The sequence below is a fragment of the Canis lupus genome, chromosome 5 (assembly GCF_011100685.1).
Source record: "Canis lupus familiaris isolate Mischka breed German Shepherd chromosome 5, alternate assembly UU_Cfam_GSD_1.0, whole genome shotgun sequence".
Lineage (NCBI taxonomy): Eukaryota > Metazoa > Chordata > Mammalia > Carnivora > Canidae > Canis > Canis lupus.
Window position 1 is genome coordinate 51,211,709 of NC_049226.1, and position 10,455 is coordinate 51,222,163.

Genomic DNA, 10,455 nt, shown 5'->3' on the forward strand with positions numbered 1-10,455 from the left:
CTTCATTTTATAAACCACTAATCTGGGTTAATAATTTCTACATTTTTCATCTTCAAAAAGATCCTAATGTTTTTCCCTCCTATCCTTATCGATTAAATACTGTGAAATATTTTACTGACCAAACTAGATTTGTTAACTCACCACATAAGTGATGTACCAAAGGCCCAGAGTTCATTCAACAAATAATCATTCACTCAACAAATATTTATTGAGTAACTACTGTGTGCCAGGCACTTGCTGTGTACTGGGGGATGGTGGAGAAGAAGGTGGACAAGAGGTCTGTCCTCCCAGGCTTCCCAATCTGGAGAGGGAATGCAGAAAATGAACAAGGATTCAAATACTGACATGGACACCAAGAAAATCCCATTGATCGTAGACACCAAATATTCCTACAGTAGACATAGTTCCATCTAATAGCAAATCAAACTGATGTATCATTACAGAGAAAGGTGGATGTCACTCCTCAGCATGCACACACCCAGGTGCATGCACGCACATACATACACACATGCACACAATGGAATTATTATTTTTATGAATCCCAAGAGATCCAGGGTCCTTGGATCAAGAACAAGTAAGGCCTTATGAATAAAGGAAGACCCTTTGGACCTAATTCCTGCTTATGTGGCCAGTCCCATTGCCTGTGTCAGCCATGAAGAACTACTGGCCAGTGGCCCCAGACCCTCTAAGCAGAGTGGCTGAGAATGTGGGCTCCAAAGTAAGGCTGCCTGGGGTTGCATCCCAGCTTGATCCCTTACCAGCTGTGCAATCATGGGCAAGTGGCTGTGAGATTACAGGTGCGTAGGCAAGACCTCTCTGTGCCTGTGAATAATAATACCTACTCAGAGTTGTTTGGAGATTGTAGAGACGGTAGTGAAAGAAGTGGTAGGTAGGCATCAATATATGAGCTGCTATTATGCCTTTGGTGGTCTCTCTCCCTCAGGTACCTCCCTCCCTTTTTCTGTCTGGGGAGCATACAGTTAATTATTGGGGCATGTCACCTCCTCCCTACAGCCTCCCTTCCTTACTTCAGCAGGCAGAGTGAGGCTTTTTCCCCTGAGTTCCGACAGCTCTTTATATATCCCTGTTAGAGCCCCTCTCACATCGCAAACATGCTTCTCATTGCTGTTGAGATGTTTTCCTTCCTCCCTGGATGATGGGTTCTTAAAAAGCAGGGGCCCTATTTTATACATCTTTTCTTTTTTTAAAAAAAAGATTTTATTTATTCATGAGAGACAGAGAGAGAGAGAGAGAGAGGCAGAGACACAGGCAGAAAGAGAAGCCCGAAGGGAGCCCGACATGGGACTCGATCCCGGAACTCCAGGATCACACCCTGGGCTGACGGCAGGCACTAAACCGCTGAGCCACCCAAGGACCCACATCTTTTATTTAAAAAAAAAAAAAAATATATATATATATATATATATATTTACTTATTTATTTGAGATAGAGTGAGCAAGAGAGAGAACATGAGTGAGGGAGGCAGAGGAGAGGGAGAGGCAGGCTCCCTACTGAGCAGGGAGCCCAATACAGGGTTTGATCCTAGGACCCTAGAATCATGACCTGAGCCGAAGGCAGATGCTTAACCGACTGAGCCACCAGGCAACCATACATCTTTTCATCTCTGAGGACAAGACAGTCCCTAAGATTGAATAAACACTTGCCACTGTCTGTTGAACTAATGAAAGGTGGACAACAGTTGGACGTGACATGCCCAGGATCACAGAATTCTAACCTGCACTTAGTTCGTGTTGGGAAAAGTGCCTTCCTGAGCTTCTGATTTCTCATCTGGAAAACAGATCTGATAATAACAGTACCTATGTCTTGGGGACGGGAGGGTTAAATGAGGTACATACAGGGCAATGTTTGAGTATGAACTCTAGAATCAGATGTTTGAGTCCAAGTCTCAGCTCCACTACTCATAAGCTGTGTGGTGTCTGACATGTTCATACCATGCTGTGCCCAGAGAGGGCAGATCTTAAACCAAAAAGAACACATCTTCTTTACAGGCTGTTCAGAGAATCGAAGGAGATACTCTTCATAAAGTCACCAGTGCCTGGCACAGAGTAGGTATTCGGTAAATAAATACTGGTTCCTTCCCCCCACTTTCTCCAACCCTGTAGGCCCTGGACTCTGAAAGCCCAAAGCAGCTGTTCAAATGCCACATTTTACTCCGAGTGACTAATGTCCCTTAAGCCAAGGTTGGAAAGCCGACTCCAGAACTAAGCTTACATTCAAGCGCTGAATTAGATACAGGGAATGTGGCTGCCTGGTTTATTTAATTAATAAGGAAACTTTGGGAGAAGGGGCAATTTAAAATCAACAAGCATGCCAAGGAAATTAAAAAGCAAGAGCTAGCCCACAATTTCATATGTGGGTTTCATATGTCATGGGAATAGTCCCTTATGTAAAGACATGAATAATGGAATCATCCAAACCCAAGTTAATGTTTTACAAACTATAAGGCCAATGACTGGAATTCTGATGGGGGAGCAAATTAACCAACTAATCAGTATTACATTGTAACAATTCTCAAATTTCCTACTGCTTTATTGTAATATTTTCTAATAAACTCATTATCTAAAATTCTCTGGCGGTCACGTCTATTACGAAGCCAAAGGGTATGGAAGAGAAAGGAGGTATTTTCATTTTGGACCTTGGATCCCATCGCACTCCCACACCGGTCACCCCAAACCTCCTTCTTTTGGTGGGATTTGGAAGAGGCTGATATGAAGGGCCCAGGGCCCTGGGAGCTAGGGTTGTCAGTGGCCCAGCCAACCAGCACTTGGCAGTTGAGCTCAGAGAAGAAACTGGAGAGGGCAGGGGTCTCAACAGACCTGAGGGATGAGCTATGTGGTGGGGGAGGGACAGGGCAGTAATCTTATTAGCAAAACCAGCTGCCTGCCAAGTAGGGCGTATGTCCCATTCTGCAGAAAAGAGGGAATTGCAGCCATTTTAACAGGACTCTGCAGATTGGGAAAAAGTGGGGCAGGGGTTGCAGGGGAGACTACTCCACTCCCTATTCCCCAAGCACATTCTACCTACATATTCCACCCCTACTCTTTCTTCACCTAAGCCTCCTTATCCAGACCTCAAGCCAGGAAGTCTCAAAGAACCCTCTCCAAGAACTCTTTCCTGATCTCTCCAGTTAGGGAAAGAAGCTCTCTCTTCCCCATGTGCTAAGGAACTCTGTGTCTCTGTTTTTTAAAACGTCTCAGAGTTCTTTATGATATGCCTGGCAACCTCCTTCATCCTTTTATCTCCTCTTTTCAAATAGCTTTATGGTGGTATCATTGACATGCAACCACCTGCACATATTGGAAGGGCACAATTCCCTGTGCAGGAACCTGTGAACCATCAGCACCACCAAGACAGTGAACAAATGCATCGCCCCAAAGGTTTCCTCGTGGCTCCCTTCTCCAAACAAAACCCCCATCTATTTTCTGTGACTATTTGCATGGCCCGGAGTTTTATATAAATGGAATGATAGAGGATGTACACTTTTTTTGAGTGGTTTCACTCACTCAAAAATTATGTAGAGTCATTCGATTGACCTTCACTCCTCCCTGAAATGCAGGCTTCCCTGAGGAGAAATGGGCCACAGCCAGAGCAGGAGGCTCCATGCAGGGCACAAAGGAAGACCCGTGCTGGAAGACGCTGTGGGGTGATGGACTTGATCTCTCTGGACTTGGCGTCAGAATATGTGTGGATCTCACACAGAGAGTCATGCCCAGACCCAACCCCAGCTCTGTGGTCAGAAGCGAGTCCCCTAAAATCTGAACCTCAGTTTCCTCATTTATCAGAGGGGGTGATAATAAACCTCCCTGCTCTGGGGAGAGCTCTGTGAGGCTCCGCTGAGCCCAGAGATAACACGCTCTGTAAACTGTGAAAGGTCAGTCCTGGGCCAGGATTCGGCTCAAATCCAGCCAGGGACACACTGGGGACGCCCTGGCTCCCAGGGCTATTTAAAGGCCTGCGTGGATTTCTGGGGAAGCTGCACCGATTGGCAATTCCTCCCAGGAATGGCCAGTAAGGGTTAAGCCAGGTGGCCTTTAAGCCTGGCCCAGGCGCTGAAACTGCACGGATTCTTCTTCCTCCACCTGCCCCCTTCCTTGGCATAGGCTGTTTATTTATAAGGTCGCCCTCCCTCCCTCTGAGAGCTGCAGGAGACCGGAGGATTCCCCCTCTGGCCTGGAGCCGCAGAGAAGGGCAGTCCCTCCGCCTGGGCTCCAAGGCCTGCCTGCCGGGTGCGCTGGGGAGGGGAGCCCAGGGGGACCTGTTGGGCCTCCCCAGGCTTCCTTTGGCCATGGCTGCCAGAGGAGCATCGAGGAGGGGAGGGAGAGACAAGGGAAGGGTTGTCTCCCGTTGGGAACCAACTTGACCTGTAAAATCACACCAGATCTCAGGAAGCTTCTTCCTATGCTCCCTCCTCCCTGCCATGAACTGAATTTCCTATTCGGGGCTTCTTAGGGAAGACAGGTGAGGTCAGCCACTAGGGCCGGGACAGGGGACTCAAGAGCTGGCACCGCTGGGAGAAGCCACTCTTCTCTCCCTGGGCTGGGCTGTGGTCAGTGAGAGCTACCTTTTGTGGAATAGCTGCTCTGCATTGGGCACTGCATTTCCCATACACTTTACAAGGTAACCTTCAATGCCCTACTGAGGGGTGAGGGTGCTGCCTCTCGTTTTACAGCTGATGATGGTGAAATCACAGGTCTCAGGTCACCTAGGATGTGAGCCAGGATTTGAACTCAGGGATGTCTGACCCCGGAATCCCTGTTCTTTTGAGAATTTGAGGACAGCGATTCCCAAGGAACAAACTTAAATGAATTATTTCCCGAGCGTGCTCTGTGAAAGTGTCCCTGTCATAAAGACCCACAGTGTAGTTTTGTGTCTAGGAGGTTCTGAGCAATCTTAGTGTAAAGGAACTTGGGTTTTCATCAACCAAGAATTTTTTTTTTGTTAAGATTTTATTTATTTATTCATGAGAGACACACAGAGAGAGAGGCAGAGACCCAGGCAGAGGGAGAAGCAGGCTCCATGTAGGGAGCCAGATGTGGGACTTGACCCCAGGTCTCCAGGATCGCACCCTGGGCTGAAGGCAGCACTAAACCGCTGAGCCACCTGGGCTGCCCAAGAATTTTCCATATTAAATTGATCACCAATCTTTTTTTCCTATAAAACATCTATTCATGGGACGCCTGGGTGGCTCAGTGGTTGAGCATCTGCCTTCAGCCCAGGGCATGATCCTGGAGTCCCGGGATTGAGTCCCACATCGAGCTCCTCATGGGGAACCTGCTTCTCCCTCTGCCTGTGTCTCTGCCTCTGTGTCTCTCATGAATAAAGAAGCAAAATCTTTAAAAACAAAAACAAAACAAAACAAAAACACATCTATTCATGGTCCTCTGAACAAGTGCTCCTCAGAGCATTGTGTGAGAATCATAGCTGAGTCAGAACTAGAGAGATTACAGGGTTTATCCACCTTATTCGAATGAGTGCATTAACAACACCTTTTATTAACATCCCCAGTGATGAGAGACGTATTACCTGCTAAGACAGCTTGTTCCATTCTTGCACAAACTCAGTGGTTAGCACAGCACTGCCCGACAGAAAGAGACTGCAAGCCACAGGAAAAAAGTAAAAAAAGAACAGGCCAAATTCATTTTAATGACATATAATTAATGAACCCAATGGATCTAAAAATATTATTTCAACATGGAGCCAGTAAAAAAAAAAAGTGATTAATGGGATATTTTTTTTCTTTTTTAAATTAAGTCTTTGAAATCCAGACTAACCACATTTTAAGTCTTCAGTGGACCCACTTGGCTAGTGTCTAGCATGTTGGATGGCCCAGGGTTAGAAAGATTCTTCTTTGGGCCAAGCTAAACTCTTCCCGCCTGGGCCTCTTCCCCATGGTCCTTGGATTCGAGGGCTTGGTCTAAAGATGCAGAACTTTGCCACCACCCAAGGATGAATTCTGGTTGGCTACACGCTTACACACACGCGTCAAGATGCCCCTGTCATGAAGCTCAACCTTCTGGCAGTGGTCTGCTCAGGTCTGTGTCCCCCTTTGAGAAGGCTTTCCAAACTTCAAAATGCTGTATAAATAAATAAAAGGCCTTATTCTCCTAACTCCTAGTGGGGCAGACTTAGAGTTACTCAGGATTTTTAGTGGTCTCATCCCACAGTTGTCTTATATTGAACCCACAGGCAGCTGCTAATACTGTGTCTGGCCCGGAACTACTTCTGTCAAATAACAGATTTGGGATTTTTATGATTCGGACCCTTTCTGCCTCTTCTTATCCATACCACTCTTTTTGCCTACTTTCTAAATTTCCCTTTAAACTAGGTCTTAATTTAGAGTCAGGAAAGAGCTATATCCTCCCATATGCCATAATAATAAGCATTTTTTGGACATTTATCATGTGTCAGGCACTGTACTAAGAGCCTTATAAATAGCATCTCATTTAATCCTCTTCACACCTGACTGAAGCCGACACTATCATAATTCCCTCTTATAATTGCAGAAACTGAGGCATCAAGTGGTTGAGTCATAGGTCCCACACCCAGTAAAGGGAACAGCTGGAGATTCCATCCCAGGGGCCTTCTCACAGATCCTGAACCCAGGCTGTGAATGTAGGTCCACACCGTGGACCTGAGCTAGGCCCCGGCCTCTGACTGTGACAGAGGGCACAAGGGCCTGGGACAAACAAACAAACAAATGCTTTTTGCTCCTTATTGTTGTTGCTGTTGCTAAAACCCTCAGAGCGTCCTTCTCCTGTTTTGCCGAGGAAGGAAATACTGTTATACTTTCCTTGCTAAGGAAATCCTACTCTTTACAAGTCAACTTTCTTCCCACCCCCTTGACCTTTCAGGAAAGGGCCCAAGGCCCCTGGGAAGGCTCTGGAGGAGACCCGAGCAGTTCAGCATGCCCTGTCTAGGGCAGGGGTATTTTTAGAGCGGGCTGCAGTGTTTACAAGGAAGCCAGTACCCTGAGCCTGCCCTGTCCCTACAGGCCCCACCCGCCACCGCCGGGCGCTTCTGGCCCTTCCTTCCTCCCTCCTGGCTGCTCCCTTCCTGTCATCTCCATCAGCATGTGGACTCCATCAGCACCGTCACTACTGCCCTGGGAGACAACTGAGCAAAGCCACAGCCCAGGGCATGGAAAGCCTTCTGGAAGGGTCAACTGTGACCTGGCATTGCAAAAAGGCAAGAAGCTGCCACCAGTTGAGAAAAGGGCTCTGGCAGCTGGCGACACCCTGGAAATCCTGTAAATGGGCTCAGCTGTGCTGCCAACGCTACCGGCTGCCAGGTGCTTTCAATTGTGACGAGTTGCTCACCCTCCTCGGTCTCCCTCTGCGGCGGGAGAGCAGGAGGCTTGAAGAGGCGGGCTGGGGGGCTCTGGGTTCAGGGTCTGACAGGCTGAGCCTCCTCGGCGGTTAGGTGCGAGTACTCGGGCCTCCCTCGTGGCGGTGGCGGCAGGTGTTAAAGCCCTGGCACGCAGTGGGCGTGCAAGCCACAGGGGCCTCGATCATCACTGCCTTAGCTCCACACCTCACGCGGTGTCTGGGGTGAAGGAGGGTCTCCACCGGCAGCTCACGGTTCCCTCACATCTAAGTCTCTACACAACCTCTCCTCCAACTATGCACTTTTTAGAATCGAGTGTTTAGTCCTCTAGTCCAGCCCCACACCCCCGAACCGCTGCAGGGCAAGAGCCTTCGAGCAGAAGCTTCTCCTCTGAGTCACAGTCCTACGGCTTCCGGGGCAGGCTGCCCACCTGGACCCTCGCTGCGCTGGCTCTTGAGACCCGGGCCCAGGGACCCAGGCTTCCCAGGGTCTGCCCCGAAGCCAGCGGAGAGGGGAGGAGAGGGGAGGAGAGGGGATGGCAGACCCAGGCCGCCTAGTGCCTGCCCAGCTTCCCTGGATGTGGGCTGGAGACTGCAAGGCCTCCAGGCTCCGAGGAAGCGCTGCCCCCTCTGTCCCAAGGGCAAGCCGGGCTCCTCCAGCAGCTGCGAGGGATCCAGGGATTGTTATTACAGGCAGTTAGGTTCCTACCATGAGCCCTCCCCTCACCTCCTCCGCCCCCCTTCCTGTTTCCCACTTCCCCTCCTCTTCCTCATGCCCATCCTCCTCCGTCTTGCTCTTCCCACACTGGGCTCTTGACCCACGTCGCGGCCTGTAATCCTACGCAGAGGTACCAGTGGCCAGATGAGGGACTGACTGCCCTCTCCCTAGCCTCCTGCGTCCCCTTCTCAGACTCCTTCCACAGCGCTGGCCTGGGCCCTCCGGGGAGCACCACAGGCAGAGGCGTGGTCGCATGACCCAGGCAGCTTGCACATGAGATGCACCTTCTCTGCCATGTCCAGGTCCCACAGTCACACTCTTCCCTGGGTAGTTTTACTGCCACACAATGTATTACCTTGAGGGTGCCCAGGTGGCTCAGGTGAGCTTCTGCCTTTGGCTCAGGTCGTGATCCTGGAGACCGGAGATCGAGTCCCACATCGGGCTCCCTGCATGGAGCCTGCTTCTCCCTCTGCCTGTGTCTCTGCCTCTCTCTCTCTGTGTCTCTCATGAATAAATTAAGAAAATCTTTTTTTTTTTTTAATGTATTACCTTGACCTTTTCGAGAAGGTGACATTTTTGGAGAATGTCGTTAGGGAATGAGGTTCTTCTCTATCTCCTCATCGCCTGCTCCCTGGATAAGAAAGCATTTGCACAGGACAAAAGCCTGAGTGTAGGGGTTGGTTGAGGCAAGAACGAGTGGCAGGAGAGGAGGCTGCAGATGGCCACAGGACATGCCAGCGGCCACCACTGGGAACCATCAGTCCCTGCCACTGTGCATCGGGACCTGCCTGCAGTCAGGGTGTGGAGGCCTGGCTGCTAAAGGGACAGAAAGAACAGCAGCAGGGAGACTTCCGACTTTCCCAGGAAACCCTGACAACTCTTCCCGCCCCGCTGAACCCTCCTCAGTCCATAACCCCTGACCTTAGAGACCCACAGAGATGTACTCCTGGCCAACCCTCTTCCCCACCCACCTTCTGTTTCCTACTAGCTGGGTGGCCTTTGACAAGTCCTTTAGCTTCTGTGTCTGTATTTTTCTCATCTGTAAGTCAGAGAAAGTGTGTGTGTGCGTGCACGAGGACACACACACACATGCTCACCAAGGGTTGTTATGAAGCTTAAATAAATAAGACGCTGCGGGAGGAAGCGCTATTGGAAAGCACAGGCCGTTCTCTATCTCCCCTCGCTCTCAGCTGCTATTCCCATTCCACGAGGGGAAATCCTCACCCGGAAAGCCCTGTGCACCTTGGCACAGGTCCTGGGGCGGATGCCTCCACGGACGCTGGGTCTCTCTCCCTTTCCACTTCCCTGTTGACTTCCAGGGGCAACTGCTGTTGGCTCGTCGATGGACAGGCGGTTCCCTGGGACCTGCCCCATCACCAGGCTGCCGTCCCACAGAACCTACACAGGCTCCATGACTGACATCAAGGACCAGAGCGGCCCGTGGGCCTCTGCCCTGGATGAGGAATGTCAGGTGTCCAGACCAGGTGGGCCAAGGGCTTCTTACCCTCAAGCTGTGGCTTACAGATAACCTGCCACCTCTACTAAGGTCTTCTAGTAAGATGAAAAAGTGCAATTGGGGAGGTGAACTGAGTGAGGAAAGGGGGTCCTCAGAAGAGGAAGAAGCTCCTGCAAAGGCACAGAGATACCAGGAAGCTGACAGTTTGTAGCCCATGGCCATGGCAGCTCCTCCTCGGCATATAGCTGCTCACCTGTTAAGGAGTTGGCTTAAATCCCTCCCTCTCCCTGCTACCCCCACCCCATCGATTAACAAGTTCTGTAGGTTCTCATGGCTTATATACATCCCAGGTGCCCATCTTCTCGAGCCCTATGGCTGCTCCCTGCAACAGATAGCCCTCTGGCCTGGACTAATTAACACAGCTTCCTAGCTATGCTTGTCTCTGGTGCCTGTCCCTGCCCCTCCCATCCGCCAGCCTTGTAGTGGCCAAAATGATCTTTCTGACATACACAATTCTGATTGTGATGTGTCCCTCTTCTGCTTAAATCCTTCAAGAGCTCCCAGCCACCTTCCAGATCAATTCTGTAGCTCAGATCATTATCTGATCCCATCATCTACCTCTCCTGCCTCGTTTTACACAAGCCCTGAGCTCCTGCCACACTAAACTTCATTTCCCCCAGGGAAGCGTGCTGTTTTGAGCTGCCTTTCAAGTTTTGAGCTGCCTTTCAAGTGTTCTTCCCTTTACCAGGATTCCACTGCACCCCTACTTCCCTGGCTAACTCTGACACCTCCTCCCATGAAATAAATATATATATAGATATATATAAATATATATTGATATTATTCATATTTTATATGAAATTTTATAGATATATACCTCTAGCACACAAGTTCTCAACCTCAGGTGGTATTTAAGAGCTTTGAGAACTTGCATGGGG

At 49.7% G+C, this 10,455-nt stretch overlaps 1 long non-coding RNA gene across 1 annotated transcript; it reads right to left on the bottom strand.

Moving 5' to 3' along the window:
* Positions 1-216: 216 nt before the first annotated feature.
* On the bottom strand, positions 217-8,477 carry LOC119872022. Its single transcript, XR_005358901.1, has 3 exons — positions 8,417-8,477; positions 5,545-5,614; positions 217-301 (listed from the first exon to the last, which is right to left on the bottom strand). It is a non-coding gene; the product is annotated as an uncharacterized LOC119872022 (long non-coding RNA).
* Between the last annotated feature and the right edge of the window lie 1,978 nt (positions 8,478-10,455).